Raw genomic sequence first — 21,686 nt, 5'->3', positions numbered from 1 at the left:
CCCCAATCCCGGTGCATCCCGGGATTGTAGTTCGGTAGCCTTGCGATCGACGTGCTGGAAACCGTTTAAGGACTATGACTCCCAGGATGCCATGCCAGGGAACCCACCCTGTTGACCTTTCCTCCAGGGCTGGGCACCGCCCCTAAGCCCAGCGCATGCTGGGATTATAGTCCGACTGTCGCGACAAAAAGGCTGGGAGTGGATCTGAGACTACAGTGCCAACACTACGGGGTAAGTTTCATCTTCTCTGAGACTACAGTTCCAACACTACGGGGAAAATTTCATCTTCTCCTCCGCCCCTCCATGTTTCCAGTGCAATTGCTCCCTGCTGTGGGGAGCCTATCTGTTCCCAAACTTCTGCGTGCGAGGAGACAGCATGGCCAGGGCAGGTGGTCTCACTTGTAATTGTGACACAGTCTCCCCACGTGCCAGTTGCACGACTGTGTGCCTGAAGTTTGATTTTTCTCTGACAAGATAGAGCCCGGGAGCTTCCGACAGCCTGCCCAGCATTGCCATAACGCTTGCTCGCGGAGAGCTGGGCGCGCCCAGACCTTTGCAGGGCCCCTCCCTCAGCCCCGACCCTTCTCCTCGCCCCTCCCCTGCCACGCCTCTTTCGACATGCTGGAAAGTCATCTACCTTTAATAACAGTCATCTTTGCAAAAAAAGAAAAAAAAACTCTGAGAATAACCTATCTTCCATTCTACTTACTATTTATTTCCATAGTATCCATAAATAGTAGCAATTAGAAATCATAGCAAGTCAAGCAAAATTCCTGCCTTGACTGTTTCATAAACCACGATATGGCCTTGCTGTGGTTTTATTTGTATTTTGTTTTGTATTTATTGACCTTTTGGATATAAATATTTAGGTATTTGGATAGTTTTTGGAAGTATTCCGCTATTAGTTTTTGATTTGCTTTTGTTCCCTATTTAATTTTTTTTTTTTTTGTCTCTCCCTTCTCCTTAGACTCAATCATTCCACAGGTCTCGAGAACTCTGTTCATTTCCTTTAAACTTTTTGTACTTTTTTTTCCCAGACTGATAATTTCTATTGCTGTGTCTTCTGTTTTAAATCTGTGGACAAACTCAAAATTTTTTTTCATTTCCTTATCTATTTTTTGTTATATATAAGTTCATTTCTTTGCTGAAGTTCCACATCTGTTTATGAACAGAATATTTTCTTTTTTCCCCATGAACATATTCATAAAAACTGCCTTCAAATTCTTGTCTGCTGATTGCAACATCCTAGGATAGCTTCTACTGCCTGCTTTGGATATTGTGTATGGATTACATTTTCACGTTTCTTTACAAGTCTTATGAATTTTAAAATTGTGTACTAGAAACTATAAATGACAATTATAGATAGAAACTCTGGATTTTGTTGTTTTACCTTGAAGACTTTTGTTTTATAAACAGGGTTCATTGGGCTAGTGTCAAACCAATGCTTATCTCCGCTACAGTGGGCATAGCTGAAATCTTCATTCAGTTGTTAAACACATATGTCATATATGTATTATGCATAGGCGTTTTTCTAAAATAATATATTTTATTCAAGTTTCATCATCGTTATTTGTGAGAGTTGAACAAGCTACTCCACAGTTAGTGGAAGTCAGAACCTCAGTTTTATTTGATTGTAGTATTTTATATAAATGAAATTATATAGTATGTATACTTGTACATCTATTTTCTTTCTTTCCTTTTCTGTCTTCTTTCTTTCCTTTTCTTCTTTCTGTCTTTCTTTATCTCTTTTCTTTCTCTTTCTTTCTTTTTCTCTTTCTTTCTTCTTTCTTTCTTTCTTTTTCCTTCCTTCTTTCTTTCTCTCTTCTTTTTTCTTTCTTTCTTTTCTGCAGGTTGGTGTGCAGTGGCATGATCTGACTGCAACCTCTGCCTACCAGGCTTAAGATATCCTTCCACTTCAGCCTTTTGAGTCACTGGGACCGCAGCCTTGCACCACCATGCCCGGCTAATTGTTTTGTGTTTTTGGTAGAGACAGGGTTTCACCATGTTGCCCAAGCTGGCATGTCTACTGTCTTTTATGCAACATTACATTTGTGATATTCACCCACCATTTGCAAGCAGCTATAGTCTGTTCATTTTAGAAAGTAGTTTTTACATTTTAGTAAAATATGAAAATACATAAAATTAACCATTTTAGTATTGTTTTGTGTGTGTGCAGTTTAAAGAAATTAAATACATTCACATTGTTTTGCAACGATTGTCCACGTTCATAAGGAACTTTTTTTCAATCTTTTAAAACTGAAGATCTGTACCCAGTAAACAGCACTCCCTTCCCATTGCCCTTTGTGTAGTCCCTGGGAACTACTCTTCTACTTTGTGTTTCTATGAACTTAACTGCTCTAAATATCTCTTATGAGTGGAAACATACAATATAGCAAAAAAATCATGAGGAAGAATAATGTATACTATATAACATATGTTTATCCATTTTAAGAAAAATGCTAGCAGAGATCAGGTCATGGTGATTATAGAGAAAGGTAGGTAACAGTGAAAAGGGGATTGGGTGCATTAAATTTACAACGTGATGCCTCAAGTGCCAGAGCAGTGAGCTTTCTGCCCCACTCGCAGGGCTGGTCAGTGGTGCGGCTGGGACCCTATTCGAGCAGCCTGACTTCCAGAGCCCATGCTTAGTACAAACTTCAGTGAACCATGAAAGCAATTCCAACAACAGGCACTTAAGGGCTCTGAGATTTTATCACAGCCTGTTCTTCATGGATAGCAACTTCAGAGAAGAGTGACAGCTGTGAGGTTCCAGAAGCCACACCTCAGGTCCCCCAGTTCCTCCCCAGCAGCTGGAGTCCAGCTGCAACAGGGCCTGATGCCGGCCAGGGAACCATGGCCACAGGCTGTGTGAGGCTGGCGGCAAGACAGGCTCCCCTCCTACCCTCTGCTCATCTGCTAGGTCTTTGCCTTTTATTCTGATTGTGCTGCCCCAGGCTTGGAACCAAGCCAGAAATTCCTCTTGAGTCTGAAGATGATGATTGTTTCCAGCTATCTGGAACTGCTGCATCTCCTGGAGGACTTTAATCTTCTGGAGACAGAGGGAAAGACAGGATGCTGACAGGGCCTGGGTGAGAGACTCTGTAGGGGCCTTATAAAAGAGGAAGGGAGCAGGGCTGGTCTATGGGGTGTTTCTTTTAAGAGGCTGTCACCTCTCCTCCAATATCATGCAGCCCTAACTTGTTCTCAGAGTTGAATGTAAACAGCCCTTCCTCTAGGAACTTGTCATCAACTTCACTCCCCTGACTGCACCCTGCATTAGGATAGGTCTCCTCCTTCTCTGTGTATTACTCCCTTTCAATAAATCTTAGATGTGGAAGACGGGACCAGGGAATGTCCTGCCCAGGGTGATTTCTGATTTCCACCTCCACCCTCCCGCAAAGTGAGGACTTCAGCTACTGCTCACCTTTGTGTTTTTCTGGGTTTTGATCATATTTCTCTGGAAGACAGAAAGCCAAAGACCATCAGAAAGGTCCGCTGGTCCATGAGTAGCCTCCATTTCCTGGGATTTCCAAGCTTCACCACCACCAGAGCCACCAGGGTCAGAGAATGTGCACAAAAGAGGCCTTGCAGCTCTGCAGCTTCACTACTCAGGGAGTGGGACTGATGACTGCTGTGCAGCCTCCATCACTCATGAGTCAAATACCCTGTTTACGGGGTGGGGAGGGCTGTGAGGCCCTTGCAAGAAATTTTGGCAAGGACTGAGATCTAGGAACTCAGTTCAAGACTCTCTTCTCCCAGACCTCAGGATCCTGGTCCCTGACCCGTCTGCTCCAGGCTCACTCACATCCACACACTCCTTCATGGCAATGTCCAGCATCACCAGGTCAGTGAGGAATGTCTCCAGAGAGGGCATGACACCTGCACCATCAGAGTGGTAGTGGTGAGGAGCACCTGCTCTCAGGTGCCCACCCAAGTCCTATCCCCTGAAATCTTATAAACCCCTGCCTCCTGGCGCCCTCTACCTAGGTTACCCACTTGGAGTAGCTGAAAACCCTCAGCTCTCTTTTCCCAATTCTCTATGTCTTTCCATTAGCTGTCCTCTATGGCCATTAACCTCACCATAATTACCTCCTTGGTGGGATTTTAATAAGCCACAAGGTCATGTGGTCCCTGGCTCCACCTGTTTTAAAAGCCACAGGGAGCCCAGCTCTCCCCGGCCTTCCTCTGGTCTGTCTAATGAAGGTGTTTTAGGCACTGCAGCCCCAGGAGAAAAGGGCTGGAGTAGAAAGCCCCTCTGCTTTTTTGATTTGGAGGTCTCCAGCTGGGAGAAATAAGCTCTGTTCTCTGAAACCCTGGAGCCCTTCCCCACTACAGGTACATTCACCTTCTGCTATCACAGCTTCATCTGGGCTCTCTGGGGCTCCGCTACAGGGTAGACAACTTATAGGTCTCCATCTGCTAGGATGAGGGACAAGGTCAGTGAAAATATGCTTCTTTCAGTTGTGCCTCAGCCACACTAACCTTGGACATGGATAAGTGGCCTGAGTCAGCTTGTCTAGTGCTCTGACCACCTCCAGTGAGCTCTGACTCTAGACTCCCTCCCAGGTCCAACACTCCCTGGATGTGTCATTTTGGGCATGCAGTCGGGTTTCCCTGAGCTCTTTCCTCAACTGGAAAGTGTGGTGGGAACCAACTACCTCACAAGGCCTCTTAACACCTCGGTTTCATGTGGCTGTCATGATTGCTGTCACCATCATCCCTCTCAGGATGAGCCAGACACAAGCACCCTCAGATTCTCTTTCTCCCTGAGCCCCATGATCGCCTTGTGAGGCCTGCCCAACAGGCTCATCATTCCTACATTTTCCACATAAGAAAACAGAGGCCCAAAGGGGCAATGACATGCCAAGGACCCCGCAAGAGAGGCCAACTCCTCCCTCAACCTGGAGGGACTGTCCCAGCTGTCCTCATCCAACACCCTAGCATCACCACTGACCAGCATTGCATCTTCTAAACTCTATGAGTGACAATATTCCCAGCCAGGCCCTGTGGTGGTGGACATGGTTCTGAGAATTGGGAATCTAATGTGGAGGAAAAGTTAAATATTTAATATGAACTCAATTGAACATGGGCACAAACAATGGTCACCAAGTCCTGGAACAGGTTGTATGAGCCCCTTGAGGTATTCATCCAGCGCTGTTTCAGAGAAATCTTTCAATCCATTCCTATACGTTAGTGATTGAAAAAACAACAGATAATTGCAAAAACAAGTCGATCTTTTGTGTTCCTTGAGCCCAGTTGTGAAGGGCACCTGTGACTGCGCCTCATGCCAAACAACTCATTACGAAAAGAGCTAGGGTTCCAGACTGTGCCGAGGTTTCATGAGACCTCTCCTTTTCTGTACATGGACAGGTGGCCGACTCTGGAGCCCAGGCTTTTGCTTCCCAATCTGGTAATGAATCCTCCATAGTCTGGTGAGTGTAAATATACATATATATATGTATATAAATGTGTATATATACATATATAGATGCATATATATGTGTATGTATATAAAATATACATATAAATATGCATATATATATTTTCTTTCTCTCTTTCCCATTGCAATTTGCTTATTATATTATTTGCTTATCGTGTCTGCATTGCCATACACTTGGGATAAAGGCTGTTTATCCTTAAAACTATTGTGGGTGCCTTTTCTTTTCCCCTCGTGCCTTTCCCACACAGGAGCGCAGGTGATGGAATCTCGAAGTGACCTCACTTCCTTAGTTACAAACTCAAAGGAAGTTGAGAACTCTGGTAACCTGGAGCCCTCATTCTAGAGACAGCCTTGTATTTACTAAGGAGAGTGTGAAGACAGCAAGATGTTCTCCTACTATGTCTTGAATTTCTGAGGCTCTCATCTCAGGAAGGCTTGAACTGAGAAACTTTTTTTTATGATGGAGACAGTGCTCATTCTGCACCACTGGCTCTTCTGGCCATTTGGAAGGGGTTACCCATGGATAACACAAGGCCATCCATGGCAGGCCTATCCAGGCCAGGCCTCACCTTTGATATCATCTCGGTAGCCACACACCCCTCCTCATCTCCACGTCTCGTGGGAAAGAAAGAGATAATGGGTCCTTTCTTGACAGGAGCAGGTTTCCAGATATTGGGAGGCTAAAATCCTGTCAAATTTACACCACAGGTTACAGCTGGCAGGAGGGGAAGGTGAGTGCTGGGGATCACCTTTGTCTGTTCAGATGTTTATTCTAAGGCTTCAAGCTGTCATCTTGTTTTCTCCCTGGCTGGAGGTCTATGCAAATGCTCCTATGTGCCTGATACGGGGAGTAGACTTTCTAACTGGAATTTCCTCTGCGGGGAAAGCCAGGATGCCATTGATGCCTCTTGGCCAGGCTTCCAGGCACTCTCTTTGCAGAACTCTATTCAGGAGATCCCTGAGGAGCTGTTTGATGAGTCCAACTACTCTATCTCATTGAACAAAAGGCAGGTGCACCATGCCAACAACCATGGCCCGTGCTAGTCTGGAGTCAAGGTGGGCACAGAGAGGTCTCCAAATGGAAAAGACCAGGGAAGCCCAGGACCATGACCCAAATGTGAGGATTCCCCAGAAACCGTTTAGGGCTTTCTCCATTAAGGACCCACAGTTCCTTCCCAGAGGAATCTGGCCTCCATTAGTCCATAATGGCAACTTAGGTGCACAGTAAGCAGTCATATACTTGCAGGAATGTCAAAAGAAACACTTCTGTGTTGTTTTTACTTTACATTAGGTTGTGAGTATCTTTGCATGTTGCTATTATTTTTATTGTTATATCTACCCACCCCAGATACTTCCTGTAGCAGGCAGCTTCATTGCCTTGCCAGACCTTCTCTAAGTCTTAGAAGTTCACACTGTTACCAGAGAGAGGTTTTACCCAAAAAGTGGGAGTTATGCAAAAGGGTCTTATGAGACTCTATACATGTGTCTCCCAGAGCCCACCTCTATAGCCGCATCAGGACAGGAGATTTGCCCTCGTATGTCTTCATAAGATTCCATAAGTGGAGCCTTTCCCTCAGTAATTTAGCCTTTTAATACTGGTTGAGCCTGACATAGTAAATTCTATTTCCACTTTAGCCATGTTACAGGGAATATACTTTTTTTTTTTTTTTTTTTTGATACGGAGTCTTGCTCTGTTGCCCAGGTTGGAGTGCAGTGGCACAGCCTCTGCTCACTGCACTCCGCCTCCTGGGTTCACACCGTTCTCCTGCTTCAGCCTCCTGAGTAGCTGGGACTACAGGCGCCTGTCACCATGCCCAGATAATTTTTTTTCTGTGTGTGTGTGTGTGTGTTTTTTTTTTTTTTTTTTTTTTTTTTGGTAGAGACAGAGTTTCACCATGTTAGCTAGAATGGTCTCCATCTCCTGACCTCATGATCCACTCGCCTTGGCCTCCCAAAGTGCTGGGATTACAGGTGTAAGCCACCATGCCTGGCCGCTACAGGGAATATCTTATCTGTGTCCTAATAGGCTGTAACAGTTTGCTATGACTTCCATAATACAGTACCACAGGCTGAAGTTCTTTAACGACAAAAATGGAATGTCTCACAATTCTGGAAGTTAGAAATCCAACCTCAAGCTACTGGCTGTGTGGTTTCTCTGAGGTCTCCATCCTTGGCTTGTAGATGATCATCTTCTATCTCTGTGTTCACAAGATCTTCTCTTGTGCTTTTCTGTCCTTCCTGCCTCTTCTAATAAGGGCTCTGGAATTAGGATGCACCCCAATTAATTCACTTAACTACATTTGCAGAGGCTATATGTTCAAATATAGTCACGTTCTGAGGCACTAGGTGTTAGGACATGAACATATAATTTTTAGGAAGGGAATGCAATCTAGCTCACAACATTTACTAATCCCTTGTAGATTATAGTCTCCCAGGAAAATGATTACTCAGTGAAAGAGTAGGAAAGTGTAAAGTTTTAATAGGTAAAGCCGGAATATATTCCAAAAGGGTTGTGAAAGGTATACTGTAAATAGTAGTTTCTGAATTTATCTACTTTTGTGTATCCAGACCCCCTTGGATGTTAACATTCTTTTAATTTTTTTGTCAATCTGCTATGTGGCAAAAAATTATGTTTCTATTTCAATTTTTCAACTGATATATTTGAGTTACCTTTCAGTTGATTTATACCTATTTGGATTTTCTGTTCCCTCAGTTAACCTGCTCAATTCCTTGGCCCTCTGAGGGGTTTCTCTCACCTTGGAGTCCCCGAGCACTGACACCTTTGTCAGGTGTGGGGTTGCTGTAGTTGTTTCTCAAGACTCCTTTTAAGGTTTTAAAAGACCCAGTTAAGTTGCTTTAAGTCAAAAGGGTTGTCTTAGGGTATCTTGTCCTGTGCCCTGTCTCTAAAATAGAAAGAAAGTGAGGCTTCCCCATGCCCTTTCCTCTATGTCAGGGACAGACATAGAGCCTCAGGTAGCTTAAAGGGAATTTCATGCAACCCTCACCGTGGAAGATTCTCATTCTTACCTGTGTTTTTCTGAGCAGCCATTTGATATCACAGAGCCTTGTTTTCTCATTTGTAGACTGAGAATGTTTTTTTGAGAATTCTCTGGGATAATGTTCTTCATAAAGATTATTAATACAAGTGGGTGCTGTTGTCTTACAGCTGATATGATATCGTGAAGGCCTTGAATGTATTCATGGTTTAATTATTCTCTACCTGCACATTAAGTTTGATATCAGAGGCCTAAAATCTTTTTCACCATAAACACCCATGTCCTCCACATGCCCAAATCTCTGAAGGATGGGGATTTCCTGATCTGAGCTCCACATTCCAGGCCTCTGGTGTTTCATGGTCTTGCCATGAAAGGTCTTGTCCCCTCCCCAAGAGGAAATGAGTCTATTCTGAACCTAGAGGTGTGAATGATGCCAATGCGCCAAACCAGGCACAACGGAGAAGCTGACAAAGTCCCTGACAGCACCTTCCAGGGTCAAACTCTCTTCTTCTTTAACATTTTTCTCAACTTTTACCAGGACTTCCCCACCACTCTATAGTTTCTGGACCAGCTGTGTAGTAGTTGAGCATATGTCTTCTCCAAGGCACAGTGGTGACTCTGCCAGCTACTAACTGTGTCTTAGGATACCAGTGCATCCTTATCAGCCTCAATTTGCAGCTGCAATTCTCTGTAGAGAATTGTAAAATGAGCCTCTGTTCTGTACGAGAGACGTGCAAGGGGAGAAGAAAACACACACACAAAAAAACCTTTAAGGGTAAACAAGCCTTATCTCATGTAAATGGCAGTGCAGCTATAATAAGCAAATTGCAATGGGAAGGGGAGAAGGGAAACATATATACATATTTACATTTACCAGACTGCGGAGGATTCATGACCAGACGGGGAAGCAATAGCCTCGACTCCAGAGTAGGTCACCCGTCCGTGCACAGACAAGAAGAGGTCTTATGAACTTTCGGCGTGGCCTAGGGCCCTAGCTCTTTTTGGAATGAGTTGTTTGGCATGAGGCCCAGTCACGAGGGCTCTTCACAACTGGGCTCAAGGAACATGAAAAGGTTAACTTGTTTTTGCAATTGTCTGTTGTTTTTCAATAACATATAGGAATAGATTGAAACAGATACTTCTCCAAAACAGTGCTGGACGAATGCTTCAAGCGGCTCATGCAACCTGTTCTGGGACTTAGTGACCATTGCTTTTGTCCATGTTCAATTGAATTCAAATTGAATATTTAACTTTCCCCCACAACCTTATATGGTTTTTGTGAGAAATGAATGGCATAAAACATGAAAAGTGGATCCCTAATGCTTGGCTTTGTGGAAAGGCTGCTGGGGCATGCTCTGATTGTTCGTATTTATTATTTTTTTCTCTTCTTTCACCCCAGAAGGTCTTTCATGTCACAATGACTCATGTCCCTCTATAATTGGACAATTATATAGAAAACAAACATTTTCTTACATTTGTAAAGGGCGTTTGAGCTTCCTGTTAGCTGAACTTTGTCCTTGAAACAGAGAGATCCTGTTATCTCTCTGAGTGTGCCCCAGGCACACTCAGACATAGCTAAAGAGGTTGTAGTTAGGGCTTATTTATTCATCACGTATATATAATGCAGTTTTCAGACATTTGGCATAATTCAGTGAAGACAGCAGATGACAGTTCCTGGGCCACAATTTACTTCAGGGAGTCAGACACTGAGAGTGGACATCATAAGCAGGTCATGTTCACGGAACGTGAGATCTGACGTTCTCATGCTCTTCTCTAGGAATGGATGCACCTGTCAGCTTCTGATCAGAATGACAGACCCAGGATCAAGCATAACATTTAAATAGATGAAGAAAACTTTTTTCCAAAAGGTAACATCGCTTTATGATAAAAATTCTCAACAAATTAGGTGAAAATAAATTCACTTCAAAGTATTAAAGGCCATGTATTACAAATGAATAGCTGGGTGGACAGATGTGCCATAAGGCAAGGGCATCCGCTTCCCTAGATACATATCCAGGGGCACAGAGAATGAGCAGTTCCAGGGTTGTGCTTCACCTGAGGTCCTCTCCAGGTCGGTTTCAAGAGGACAGGACTGCGGTTCTGCATCCACCTCTGTGGAGAGCTGGAAGTAAAACGAGCTATGCTCCACCTCAGCCTAATGTAGACAATGGCTACAGAAAAGACTGTTTTCTTCCTCATAAATAGGGGTGCTCGAAGTGGGTAACCTCGATTGTTTCACATACTCATAAGTGTCTGCCAGCCTTGGTTCTTCATTGGTGAACTAGGACTCTTCGCTCTGAGACTCTGCAAAAATGCTTCTACTCCCTGAGGCCCTTCAAATCAGGCAGAGGCATGGCCACTCCAGAGGGATTTTGGGTAGATAAAGATGGGATAGAGCTAAACGTGCCACAGCACTGGACCCTGACTCTGAAGTCACGGGAAAATGCCAGTTCCTGTTGGGTTTTTGAGCTCCTCATTTGAAAGTCGTTTTAAATAATTTCCCTGGATAAGGGGAGGGTGCCTCATGAGTAAATAGCACACCCCAAATGGTGGAGGCAAAGAGAGGGCAATGGAGGATTCCAAGGTCACTCATTGTACTTGGAGCCTTCTGATCCTGCTCCTTTGTCCCCTGGAACTCTAAAGAGTCAGTGTCTTGAGGACGCAAAAAAATGGTACCTGATTTTTTTCCATAATGTTCCTGCATGGGGCTGCAGTGATAGTGATGGCCTTGAGGTGGTTACAGCCTGCTGTGTTTCTGGTGCCTATTGAGATTTGCCGGAGCAGCTGGAGCAAGTAAGAGTCACACACCTCATGTTATTATCAACAGTTTCCACATTGCCCACTTAGCCAATCTCTTTTCCCTTGCACTCACCCTTTGCCAGCTACCTTGGTGGGCCCAACATGTAGCACAGAAAATGATTACATCATGGCTGCATGCCCCTCTGAGGACAGAACAGTCTGAAGACAGCTCGACAAAAGCACTAAAGCAAGTATATATAAAAGAAAAGAGCAAGGACTATCATATAAAGTAGAATGTTGAGAAGAGCTGCAAAATCATTGCATGTGGGTACCCAAAGGCCTCACTGAGGTGATCTTTAATCCATGATGAGAATGACAACAGGGAGGCATCTCTGCACAAGAATGTGTCAGCGAGAAGCCACCCTTGGTGAAGAGTCTTACAGGTGTGAGTTTGGCAGAGATTAGAAAGGGACCAATATGGTACAGACAGCCTGAGGAAGAGATAAGCAGAGGCATGGAGAATCCTGGGGCTCGGGAGATGAGGCTAGATATCTGCTCCTTCTGACAACATGGCCCTAAAACTTAGCACCTTTCAATAGTATATACTATCTCACAATTTGTGTGGACCAGAATCTGGACACAGTTTAGTTAGCTGCCTCTGCCTTCACGTCCCTTATGAGATTGGGGAAGTGATCTCAACTGAAGGTGGACCAGGAAAGCATCAGACTTTAAGCTCATGCTTGTGAAAATTGGCAGGGTTAAGTGTAGACTGAGAGCATGACCTTACTTCTGTCTACTGGCCTGAGCACTCTCTCCGTTCTTTGTTATGTGCGTCTGTACATAGAGCATCTCATAGCATTGGAGCTTGCTTCCTCTGTTCGAGGAATACAATTGAGAGACAGAATTAGGCAAACAGGTTCACACAAAAAGAGACAGAAAGAAAGGGAAAGACTGAGGAAGCAAATAGGAAAAACCCAGTAGGAGGAATAATGACAGCTTTAAAAAAAATCTTGAGAGTTACAATAATTTGTATTAAAATTGTAACCCCCCGTGTAATGCTATAAGGAGATAGGTTGTAATTAACTCCTGAGGTTGAGGCCATGATGATTGAGATTATTGGCTTTATACAAGAAACCCCAGGGGGATGTCTGTCTCCTACCAAATGAGAATAAAACTTGATGTGTGCAGTCTGAAATTCAGAAGAGTCATCACCAGAGCTCAACCATGCTAATACCCTGATCTCAAGTTTCTAACCTCTAGGAGTGTGAGAAATTAAATCCTGTTGTCTATAAGCTGTCTAGTTCATGGTTCTTTGGTATAGCAGCCTGAACTAATACAAAAGTCATACACTATTGTGTATTCCATTCGACAAAAGCTGAATTTGTGCCTCCAAACTATCAAAAAAAAAAAAAAAAAGACTTTAAAAATTGGATATTTAGAATGAAAGATAAGAAACAGCTTGTTGAAACACTTAAGTTTCCTCTGCTTATAAGATTTTAAAAAGTTGGCTGGAATTTGTTGGAACCAATATGGTCAACTGAAGTCCATGGAGAATGAGTTTGCTGATGTTAGAGCCCAAATTTCCACTGCATGTTTCATACTAACTCTCCCTGAATATTCATGTGACCTGTGAGGAAGCAAGAGGAGATGACTGTGCATGTCTCATGACTTTCCATATTACTACTTTTCTTCCAGCAATCCCCTCCTAATCCAGAGCCCACTTCTTAAGCTTTTTTTAATCAACACCTTAAAGCCTATATAAGAAAACCGATTTGAGCTGGACTTCTATCTCCTGTTGGCCAACCTACAACAAGATGCCATTTTTCTCAAAACCCAAGTGCCATACTACTGACATCAAGCAGTAGGCCATTTTGTTTAATTACAAACTGAGTCACTAACCACCTAGTGCTGGGAGACTTTGTGAAGGCTTTCCCTGACATAGGTGAGATAAGGCACATGGATATAATTCTATATATAATAAGAAGGCACTAGAAAGTTTAATGCTTGTATTAGTCCATTCTTATACCGCAATGATGGAATACCTGAGACTGGGTAATTTATAAAGAAAAGAGGATAATTGACTCACAGTTCCTCAAGATTGGGTGGGAGAGGCTCAGAAAACTTCCAATTATGGTGGCCAACAGATGAAGTGAGTGAGAGCAGGGGATATACCAGATACTTATGAAACCATCAGATCTCGTGAGAACTCACTATCACAAGAGCAGCATGAGTAAAACCCGTCCCCATAATCCAATCAACTCCCCTCAGTTCTCTCCCTTAACACCTGGAGGTTATAATACAAAATAAGGTTTGTGTGGGGGCAGACAGCTAAACAATATCAATGCCAGAGGATGATATCTACATTTAATTTCAACCTCATACTTCAGTTTCAGAATGAAACTGAAGCCCAGTGGGGAAGTGACTTTCCCAAGATTACACTGCTAGACCCCAGGCCTACTTGAGTTGTGGCCCATGCTACCTCACACCTATTCTCCTAATGCTTCCACCTCTAAGTGTGTGCATTATTTACAGGTGAAACCACACAACGATTTTTATGTTTTATCTTATATACCTCTGATACATTCCCTAGGAAGTAGATAACATTATCCCCACTGTGCACGCTAGGAGGCTGGGGAAGCCTCAAATACACAGTGACTTTTATTAGGTCCTAGAGATGATAAGAAAAACAAGGTTACGTTCCAGCTGTCTCATATCCTGGAACCCAGGCTGCATGTAGGCCTTTCCAGGGAATTAAGGGGAAGTTGTGTTTGCATAACTGTGTACAAATAAAGAGTTCACATGGAAGAGGAGACTGAGCAATCAGTAGCATAGTAGGGCCTTTAGGTAGGTCTTACAGAAAGAAGGGGCCCAGTGGATGGAACCTTGAAGAGTTTGACACACTTTCCTGGTGACAGAACCCCACAGCAGTTAAGAAACCAGGAACCCACATTCTTGAGACAGCTCTGTATTCACCTCTGTTGGTGAGAGATGCTCAAGAGAGTGAGATGTCCTTTCATTGTGCCCTGATAATTCTGAGTTCTAGCCTTACAAAGGCTCAATGTAAAAACCTTGTCTGATAACACAGATATCAACTCAGCCCTCATTCCTGATACCCCTGGCCATTGGCCAGGTGCACCTACAGATAACACAGAGCAGCCCAGGACAGGTCCATCCAGGGCAGGCCTCTCTCATCATCTCATCTGGGCAGCCCCATGCCACTTCTCAGTACCATGAGTTGCCGTATGGACAAAAGGGAGGGCACTCTTCTTGGGCAGAAGCAGATTGTCAGGTGTTGGAACTCTTGTGTGTCTGTTATGTTCATATTCAGGTCATAGCTGGCAGAATAAAAATAAGAGAGTTGGGGACTGAGTCTGTGTACTCAGATGTGAATAGCAGGACTCTAACCTGTTCTCTGGTTTCCTTCCTTGCTGGAGATTTATTTATTTATTTATAATTTAAGTTCTGGGATACATGCACAGAATGTGCAGGTTTGTTACATAGGTTTACATTTGCCATGGTGGCTTGCTGCGCCTATCAAACTGTCAGCTAGGTTTTAAGCCCCACATATATTAGGTATTTGTCCTAATGCTCTCCTTCACTATGCCCCCTGACAAGCCCCGATGTGTGATGTTCCCCTCCGTGTGTCCATGTGTTTTCATTGTTCAACTTTCACTTATGAGTGAGAACATGTGGTGTTTGGTTTTCTGTTCCTGTTATTTTGCTGAGAATGATGGCTTCCAGCTTCCTCCATATCCCTGCAATCTAAGGTCTCTGTTCTGTTCCTTCGGTCTATATATCTGTTTTGGTACCAGTACGACTTCCTCTCTTCCTATTTGCATACCCTTTATTTCTTTCTCTTGCCTGATTACCCTGGCCAGAACTTCCAGTACTATCTTGAATAGGAGTGCTGAGAGAGGACATCCTTGTCTTGTGCTGGTTTTCAAAAGGAATTCTTCTGGCACTTGCCTATTAAGTATGATATTGGCTAGGGGTTTGTTATAAACAGCTCTGATTATTTTGGGATTTTTTCCGTCAACACATAGTTTATTTAGAGGTTTTAACATGAAGGGATATTAAGTTTTATCAAAGGCCTTTTCTGCATCTATTGAGAAAATCCTGTGGTTTCTGTCACTGGTTCTGTTTATGTGATGGATTACATTTATTGATTTGCATATGTGGAACCAGCCTTGAATCCCAGGGATGAAGCTGACATGATCATGGTGGACAGCATTTTCGATGTGCTGCTGGATTTGGTTTGCCAGCATTTTATTGAGGATTTTTGCATCGATGTTCTTCAGGGATATTGGCCTGAAATTTTTGTTGCGGTTGTGTCTTTGCCAGGTTTTGGTATCAGAATGATGCTGACCTCATAAAATGAATTAAGGAGGAGTCCCTCCTTTTCAATTGTTTGGAATAGTTTAAGAAGGAATGTTACCAGCTTCTCTTTACACTTCTGGTAAAATTCGGCTGTGAATCCATCTGGTTCTCAGTGTTTTTTTATTGGTAGGCTATTAATTACTTCCTCAATTTCAGAACTTGTTATTGGTCTATTCAGGGATTCAACTTCTTCCTGGTTTAGTGTTGGGAAAGTGTACATGTCCAGAAATTTATCCATTTCTTCGATATTTTCTAGTTTATTTGTGTAGAGATGTTTATAGTATTCTCTCATGGTAGTTTTTATTTCTGTGGAATCAGTGGTGATATCCCATTTATCATTTTTTAATGTGTCTATTTGATTCTTCTCTCTTTTCTTTTTTATTAGTCTAGCTAGTGGTCCATGTATTTTGTTAATCTTTTCAAAAAACCAGCTAGTGGAATCATTGATTTTGAACAGTTTTTCTTGTCTCTATCTCCTTCAGTTCTGCTCCGATCTTAGTCGTTTCTTTTCTTCGGCTAGTTTTTGAATTTGTTTCCTCTTGATTCTCTAGTTATTTTAATTGTGATGTTAGGGTGTCGATTTTAGATCATTCCAGCTTTCTGTTGTGGGCATTTAGTGCCAGCATATCCCCCCTTAAAACTGCTTTATCTGTGTCCCAGAGATTCTTGTACATTGTCTCTTTGTTCTCATTTGTTTCAAAAAAAACTTAATTTCTCCCTTAATTTTGTTATTTACTCAGTAGTCATTCAGGAGCAGGTTGTTCAATTTCCATGTATTTATGCGGTTTTGAGTAAGTTTCTTAATCCTGAGTTCTGATTTGATTGCACTGTGGTCTGAGAGACAGTTTGTTATGATTTCCATCATTTTGCATTTGTTGAGGAGTGTTTTGCTTCCAATTATGTGGTCAATTTTAGAATATGTGCTATGTGGCCTGGAGAAGAATGTATATTCTGTTTGTCTGGCATGGAGAGTTCTGTAGTTGTCTATTAGGTCCACTTAGTCCAGAGCTGATTTCAAATCCTGAATATCCTTGTTAATTTTCTGTCTCATTGATCTGTCTAATATTGGGAGTGGGGTGTTAAAACTTCCCAGTATTATTGTGTGGGAGTCGAAGTCTCTTTATAGGTCTCTAAGAACTTGTTTTATGAATCTCAGTGCTCCTCTGTTGGGTAGGTATATATTTAGGATAGTTAGCTCTTCTTGTTGCATCGATCCCTTTACCTTTATGCAGTGCCCTTCTTTGTCTTTTTTCATCTTGGTTTAAAGTCTGTTTTATAAGAAACTAGGATTGAAACCTTGTCTTGTTTTTTTGCTTTTTTTTTTTTTTTTTTGCTTTTTTTTTGCTTTTCATATGCCATTTCTGCTTCCCTTTATTTTGAGCCTATGTGTGTCTTTGCATGTGAGATGTGACTCCTGAATACAGCACAACAAAGGGTCTTGACTGTTTAACCAGTTTGCCAGTCTGTGTCTCTTAATTGAGGCATTTAGCCCATTTACATTTATGGTTAATACTGTTATGTGTGAATTTGATCCTGTTATCATGATGCTAGCTGGTTATTTTGCACATTCGTTGATGCAGTTTTTTCATAGTATCGATTGGTCTTTATATTTTGGTGCATTTTTGCAGTGGTGTACCATATTTTCCTTTCCATATTTAGTGCTTCCTTCAGGAGCTTCTGTAAGGCATGCCTGGTGGTGACATAATCCCTCAGCATTTGCTTGTCTGTGAAGGATTTTATTTCCCCTTTGCTTTTGAAGATTAGTTTGGCTGGACATGAAATTCTGAGTTGAAAATTCTTTTATTTAAGAATGTTGAATATTGGCCCCCACTCTCTTCTGGCTTGTAGGGTTTCTGCAGAGAGATCTGCTGTTAGTCTCATGGGCCTCCATTTGTAGGTAACCTGACCTCTCTCTCTGTCTGCCCTTAACATTATTTCCTCCATTTCAACCTTGGAGAGTCTGGGGATTATGTGTCTTGGAGTTGCTCTTCTCAAGGAGTATCTTAGTGATGTTCTCTGTATTTCCTGAATTTGAATGTTGGTTTGTCTTGCTAGGTTGAGGAAGTTCTCTTGGATAATATCCAGAAGTTTGTTTTCTAGCTTGAATCCATTCTTCCCGTCACTTTGAGGTATACCAACCAATCGTGGGTTTGGTCTTTTCATATAGTCCCATATATCTTAAAGCCTTTGTTTAGCTCCATCAGGCCATTTATGTTTATCTCTAAGCTGGTTATTCTAATTAGCAGTTCCTATAACCTTTTATCAAGATACTTAGCTTCTTTGCATTGGGTTAGAACATGCTTCTTTAGCTCAGAGTAGTTTATTATTACCCACCTTCTGAAGCCTACTTCTGTCAATTCTTCAATCTCATTCTCCATCCAGTTTTGTGCCACTGCTGGAGAGGGGTTGCGATCATTTGGAGGAGAAAAGGCATTCTGGTTTCTGGAAATTTTAGCATTTTTGTGCTGATTTTTCCTCATCTTCATGGATTTATCTACTTTGGGGCTGATGACCTTTGGATGGGGTTTTTTTTTGGCGGTGGGTCCTTCCTGTTGATGTTGCTGTTGTTGCTTTCTATTTGTCAGTTTTTCTTCTAACAGCAACGTTCTTCTGCAGGTCCAATGCAGTTTGCTGGAGGTCCAATCCAGACCCTGTTCACCTGGGTATCACCAGTAAAGGCTGCAGAACAGCAAAGATTTGCTGCCTTCTCCTTCCTGTGGAAACTTCATCCCAAGAGGATACCCGCCCAATGCCAGCTGGAGCACTTTTGTATGAGGTGTCTGTCCACCCCTGTTAGGAGGTTTCTCCCAGTCAGGAGTCATGGGGAACCCACTTGAGAAGACAGTCTGCCTCTTAGCAGAGCTGGTGCACTGTGCTGGCAGAATCCCTCTAGTCAAGATCAGCTGCTCTCTTCAGAGCCGGGAGGCAGGAATGATGAAATCCACTGAAGCTGCACCCACAGCCGCCCCTTCCCCATGTGCTGTGTCCCAGGGAGATGGAGGTTTTCTGTGTAAGCCTCTAACTAGGGCTGTTACCTTTCCTTCAAATATGCCCTGCCCAGTGAGGAGGAATCTAAAGAAGCAGTCTGCCACAGCCACTTTGCTGCACCTGACCCAGACCTCCCAGCCTCCTTGGCATTGTCAGGGGAAAACTGTCTACTAAAGCCTCAGTAATGGTGGACTCCACTCCCCGCAACCGAGCTCAATTGACCCAGGTCAACTTCAGACTGCTGTGCTGGCAGCGAGAATTTCAGGATGAGGAACGCATTAGCTCTTTGTGATTTTCATGTCTGTTGCAGGGATTTGACCCATTGTTAGTGCTAGATTTGGAGTCTTAAAAAACAGATTTATCTTACTGAACTCAAAGTACAACTTGAAGATGCACTCAGCTGTTTAGTTAAATTGCAGCAGGAGAAAATGTATCTTTGCAGATCTATTTTATGTCACTTTCTTTTAGAGACGAAATTGTCTCTGGCACAGTAATTTAACTTAGTCTATGTCAAAAACATAGCCTGAAATTACTCAAAAAAATTATGAATAGTGGAGTGCATTCTATGTGTTTTCAGATTTCTTCTATGATGTAAAATAAATAACATAATGTTTTACCTTGGATTTCTAACCTCAACCCTCAGCCATTTTCCCAAACTTTTTTTTTTTTTTGAGATGGAGTCTTGCTCTGTCTCCCAGCTGGAGTGCAGTGGTGCTATCTCGGCTCACTGCAAGCTCCACCTCCCATGTTCATGCCATTCTCCTGCCTCAGGCTCCCAAGTAGCTGGGACTACAGGCACCTGCCACCACGCCCGACTACTGTTTTGTATTTTTAGTAGAGACGAGGTTTCACTGTATTATCCAGGATGGTCTTGATCTCCTGACTTCATGATTCACCCATCTCAGCCTCCCAAAGTGCTGGGATTACAGGCGTGAGCCACCTTGCCCTGCCCCACTTTCCCAAACTATTAAAAGACCTTCTAAGGTGGTTCAGAAGCATTTTTCAGAGGAGATTGTTCCTAATGGTAAAGGATAATAACAGATGGATAAAAATATCAAATAAATTATGCCTCTGTTTGCAGAAGTGTCACTCTCCAGAGTCTCCAAGATCCAGAGAAGTTCCACGAGATAGAGTAGTTTATGAACATTTAACAGAGTTGGTCCTGACTGCCGTCTCAGCCTCTTAATAGCTGTGCAACTATAGACAATTTACTGGACTTAGAACAGTTATATAAACCTCAGCTGCAAGAAAACACATAACACTGATTGCAAGAATGGCAACCACTTCTCATTCCTCTCTGATCTGGGCCCTCTGCAATGTATACTTGTGGCTGCTTCCATAGAGGGAAAGATTTTCTTTTCCCAAATCTTGGATCTGGCTGGGCTTATTTACTCTGCCTCATTCATACTTTTTGTTCTAATGAAATAATTAACATGTTTAGCGTCTCATCCCAGCTTTTATCTTGTTAAAACTATATCTTATAATATGTCATCTCTCTTTACTATATTTGGTTATATTCATTCTATTCATTATTCAGCTTTACTAATCTTTTTATCTCTGTTTAGTGTTTCACCTATACATTTTCTTAATTTTTTTATTCTTTACATTCTACCGAGCTGTGATTCAAATATGCTATTTTAATATGGAAAATGGTGGCCTAGTTTTTCTTCAGAAATTTCTTTTTATTTACTTGTGTTCTTCTGTTTTTAACTTGGTTCCAATATTTGGGAAATATCACATTTGAGATGTCTGTAGTCATGTTATTTCTGTGCTTATTCCATTTTCCCTTGGAGGAAGGTGGACAGCACACAGACTTGACATCCTTGTAATCTATCAGTATCTGAAGGGACCACTTTTTTTCAGTTTGATTACTTCTCTGGCTTATTCTCTTGATTTACTTTAGCTTTCATCAAGTGCTTATATATTTTTAAACTGTATTCATTATTTTCATGGTTCTTGTAACTTCTTGAGAACTTTTACTTGTCTACACTAAAATATTTAAAAAATATGTAGCCTTTTCTTTTTAAAGCACAAATATTCAGTGCACACATGAGTAGAGTATTTCATAGGCATTGGGCAGCATACAACCACATCTTATGAGATATTCCGTTTCTTCATTCAAAACATCTCTCTCAAATATGTAGTAATAGTCACTTGTAAAGGGTAGTTCTTTTGATACTTAAAATTTTGTTTTATGTGCCTTTTTGAAAATATATACTTAACTGCAGTGAACAGAACTGACCTAGATACAAAAAGAACTACTGTTTTTGTAAAACATTAAGTTGATAGAATGACTTATCTTATTTCAAGTCTTTTGACTCTAGTCACTGTGCTTCCTTTTAGTATGTCCTTGACCTCACAAAAATAATTCGTGGAATCTTCTATTTATTTTATAAATTAATTTAAAGAAACAAAATTTGTGCATGGCTAAATATTACTTGTTGAGTACAATTTAGAATTTCTACTGTCATTTTAGTGTCCTAAAAGATATGACCTGTTGAATTTCTGCTGTCATAAAATGAATGATATCGTTAGGCCTAAACCCTTGCCATTTATTTTCGCCCTCTGTCATACAGTGTGTATCTTTGGTTCACTGCTGAAAAATTTTATTAATTTTTCTCTCTTGCTAGTAATCAAACTTTTGAATAAAGTTATCATTACTTGTCTTTATTTAGTTACTGTATGTTAAACATTTGATTTCTGATGGTCTTAATGTCATTTAATATAATTGTAAATATTTCAATTTGTCATTATTAACAAATTTCTGTATTATATATTTTAGACTCAGCTATTAATTATATGTGTGTAAATGACTGTGAATAGTTTCTAAAACATTGTAGGGGCTACTAAGTACTAATAACCCTGATTCATTAAAATTTTATTCGTTATACTATTCTTTATTTACTAAATTATTTTGTAATCTTATTTAAATTTATTCTTTTCTAAATATTTGTGAAAAAGGGGGTAGGCTAATGTGTCATTTTGATAAAACTTCATGTCAAATGATATGCTTCACTGTTTTCTTTTAGATGTAATAGCTTTTTTGACTCAGGCAATGCATGCAAGTATGAAGTATAAAAATTATAGTCTCAATCCTTAAGCAGAGGAAAAACGTGGCTATTTATTGATTGTAACAAAGCTACATT

General features: G+C 41.7%; 1 long non-coding RNA gene across 1 annotated transcript; it reads left to right on the top strand.

Moving 5' to 3' along the window:
* The first annotated feature begins 138 nt into the window (after nucleotides 1-138).
* LOC112208158 (uncharacterized) lies at nucleotides 139-21,433 on the top strand. The gene is made up of 4 exons (XR_010154986.1): nucleotides 139-231; nucleotides 10,214-10,304; nucleotides 18,169-18,328; nucleotides 18,614-21,433. It is a non-coding gene; the product is annotated as an uncharacterized LOC112208158 (long non-coding RNA).
* The last annotated feature ends 253 nt before the right edge of the window (nucleotides 21,434-21,686 follow it).

This window comes from Pan troglodytes, chromosome Y (assembly GCF_028858775.2).
Source record: "Pan troglodytes isolate AG18354 chromosome Y, NHGRI_mPanTro3-v2.0_pri, whole genome shotgun sequence".
NCBI classification, from domain to species: Eukaryota; Metazoa; Chordata; class Mammalia; order Primates; family Hominidae; genus Pan; species Pan troglodytes.
This window is presented reverse-complemented; position numbering and strand designations above follow the sequence as displayed.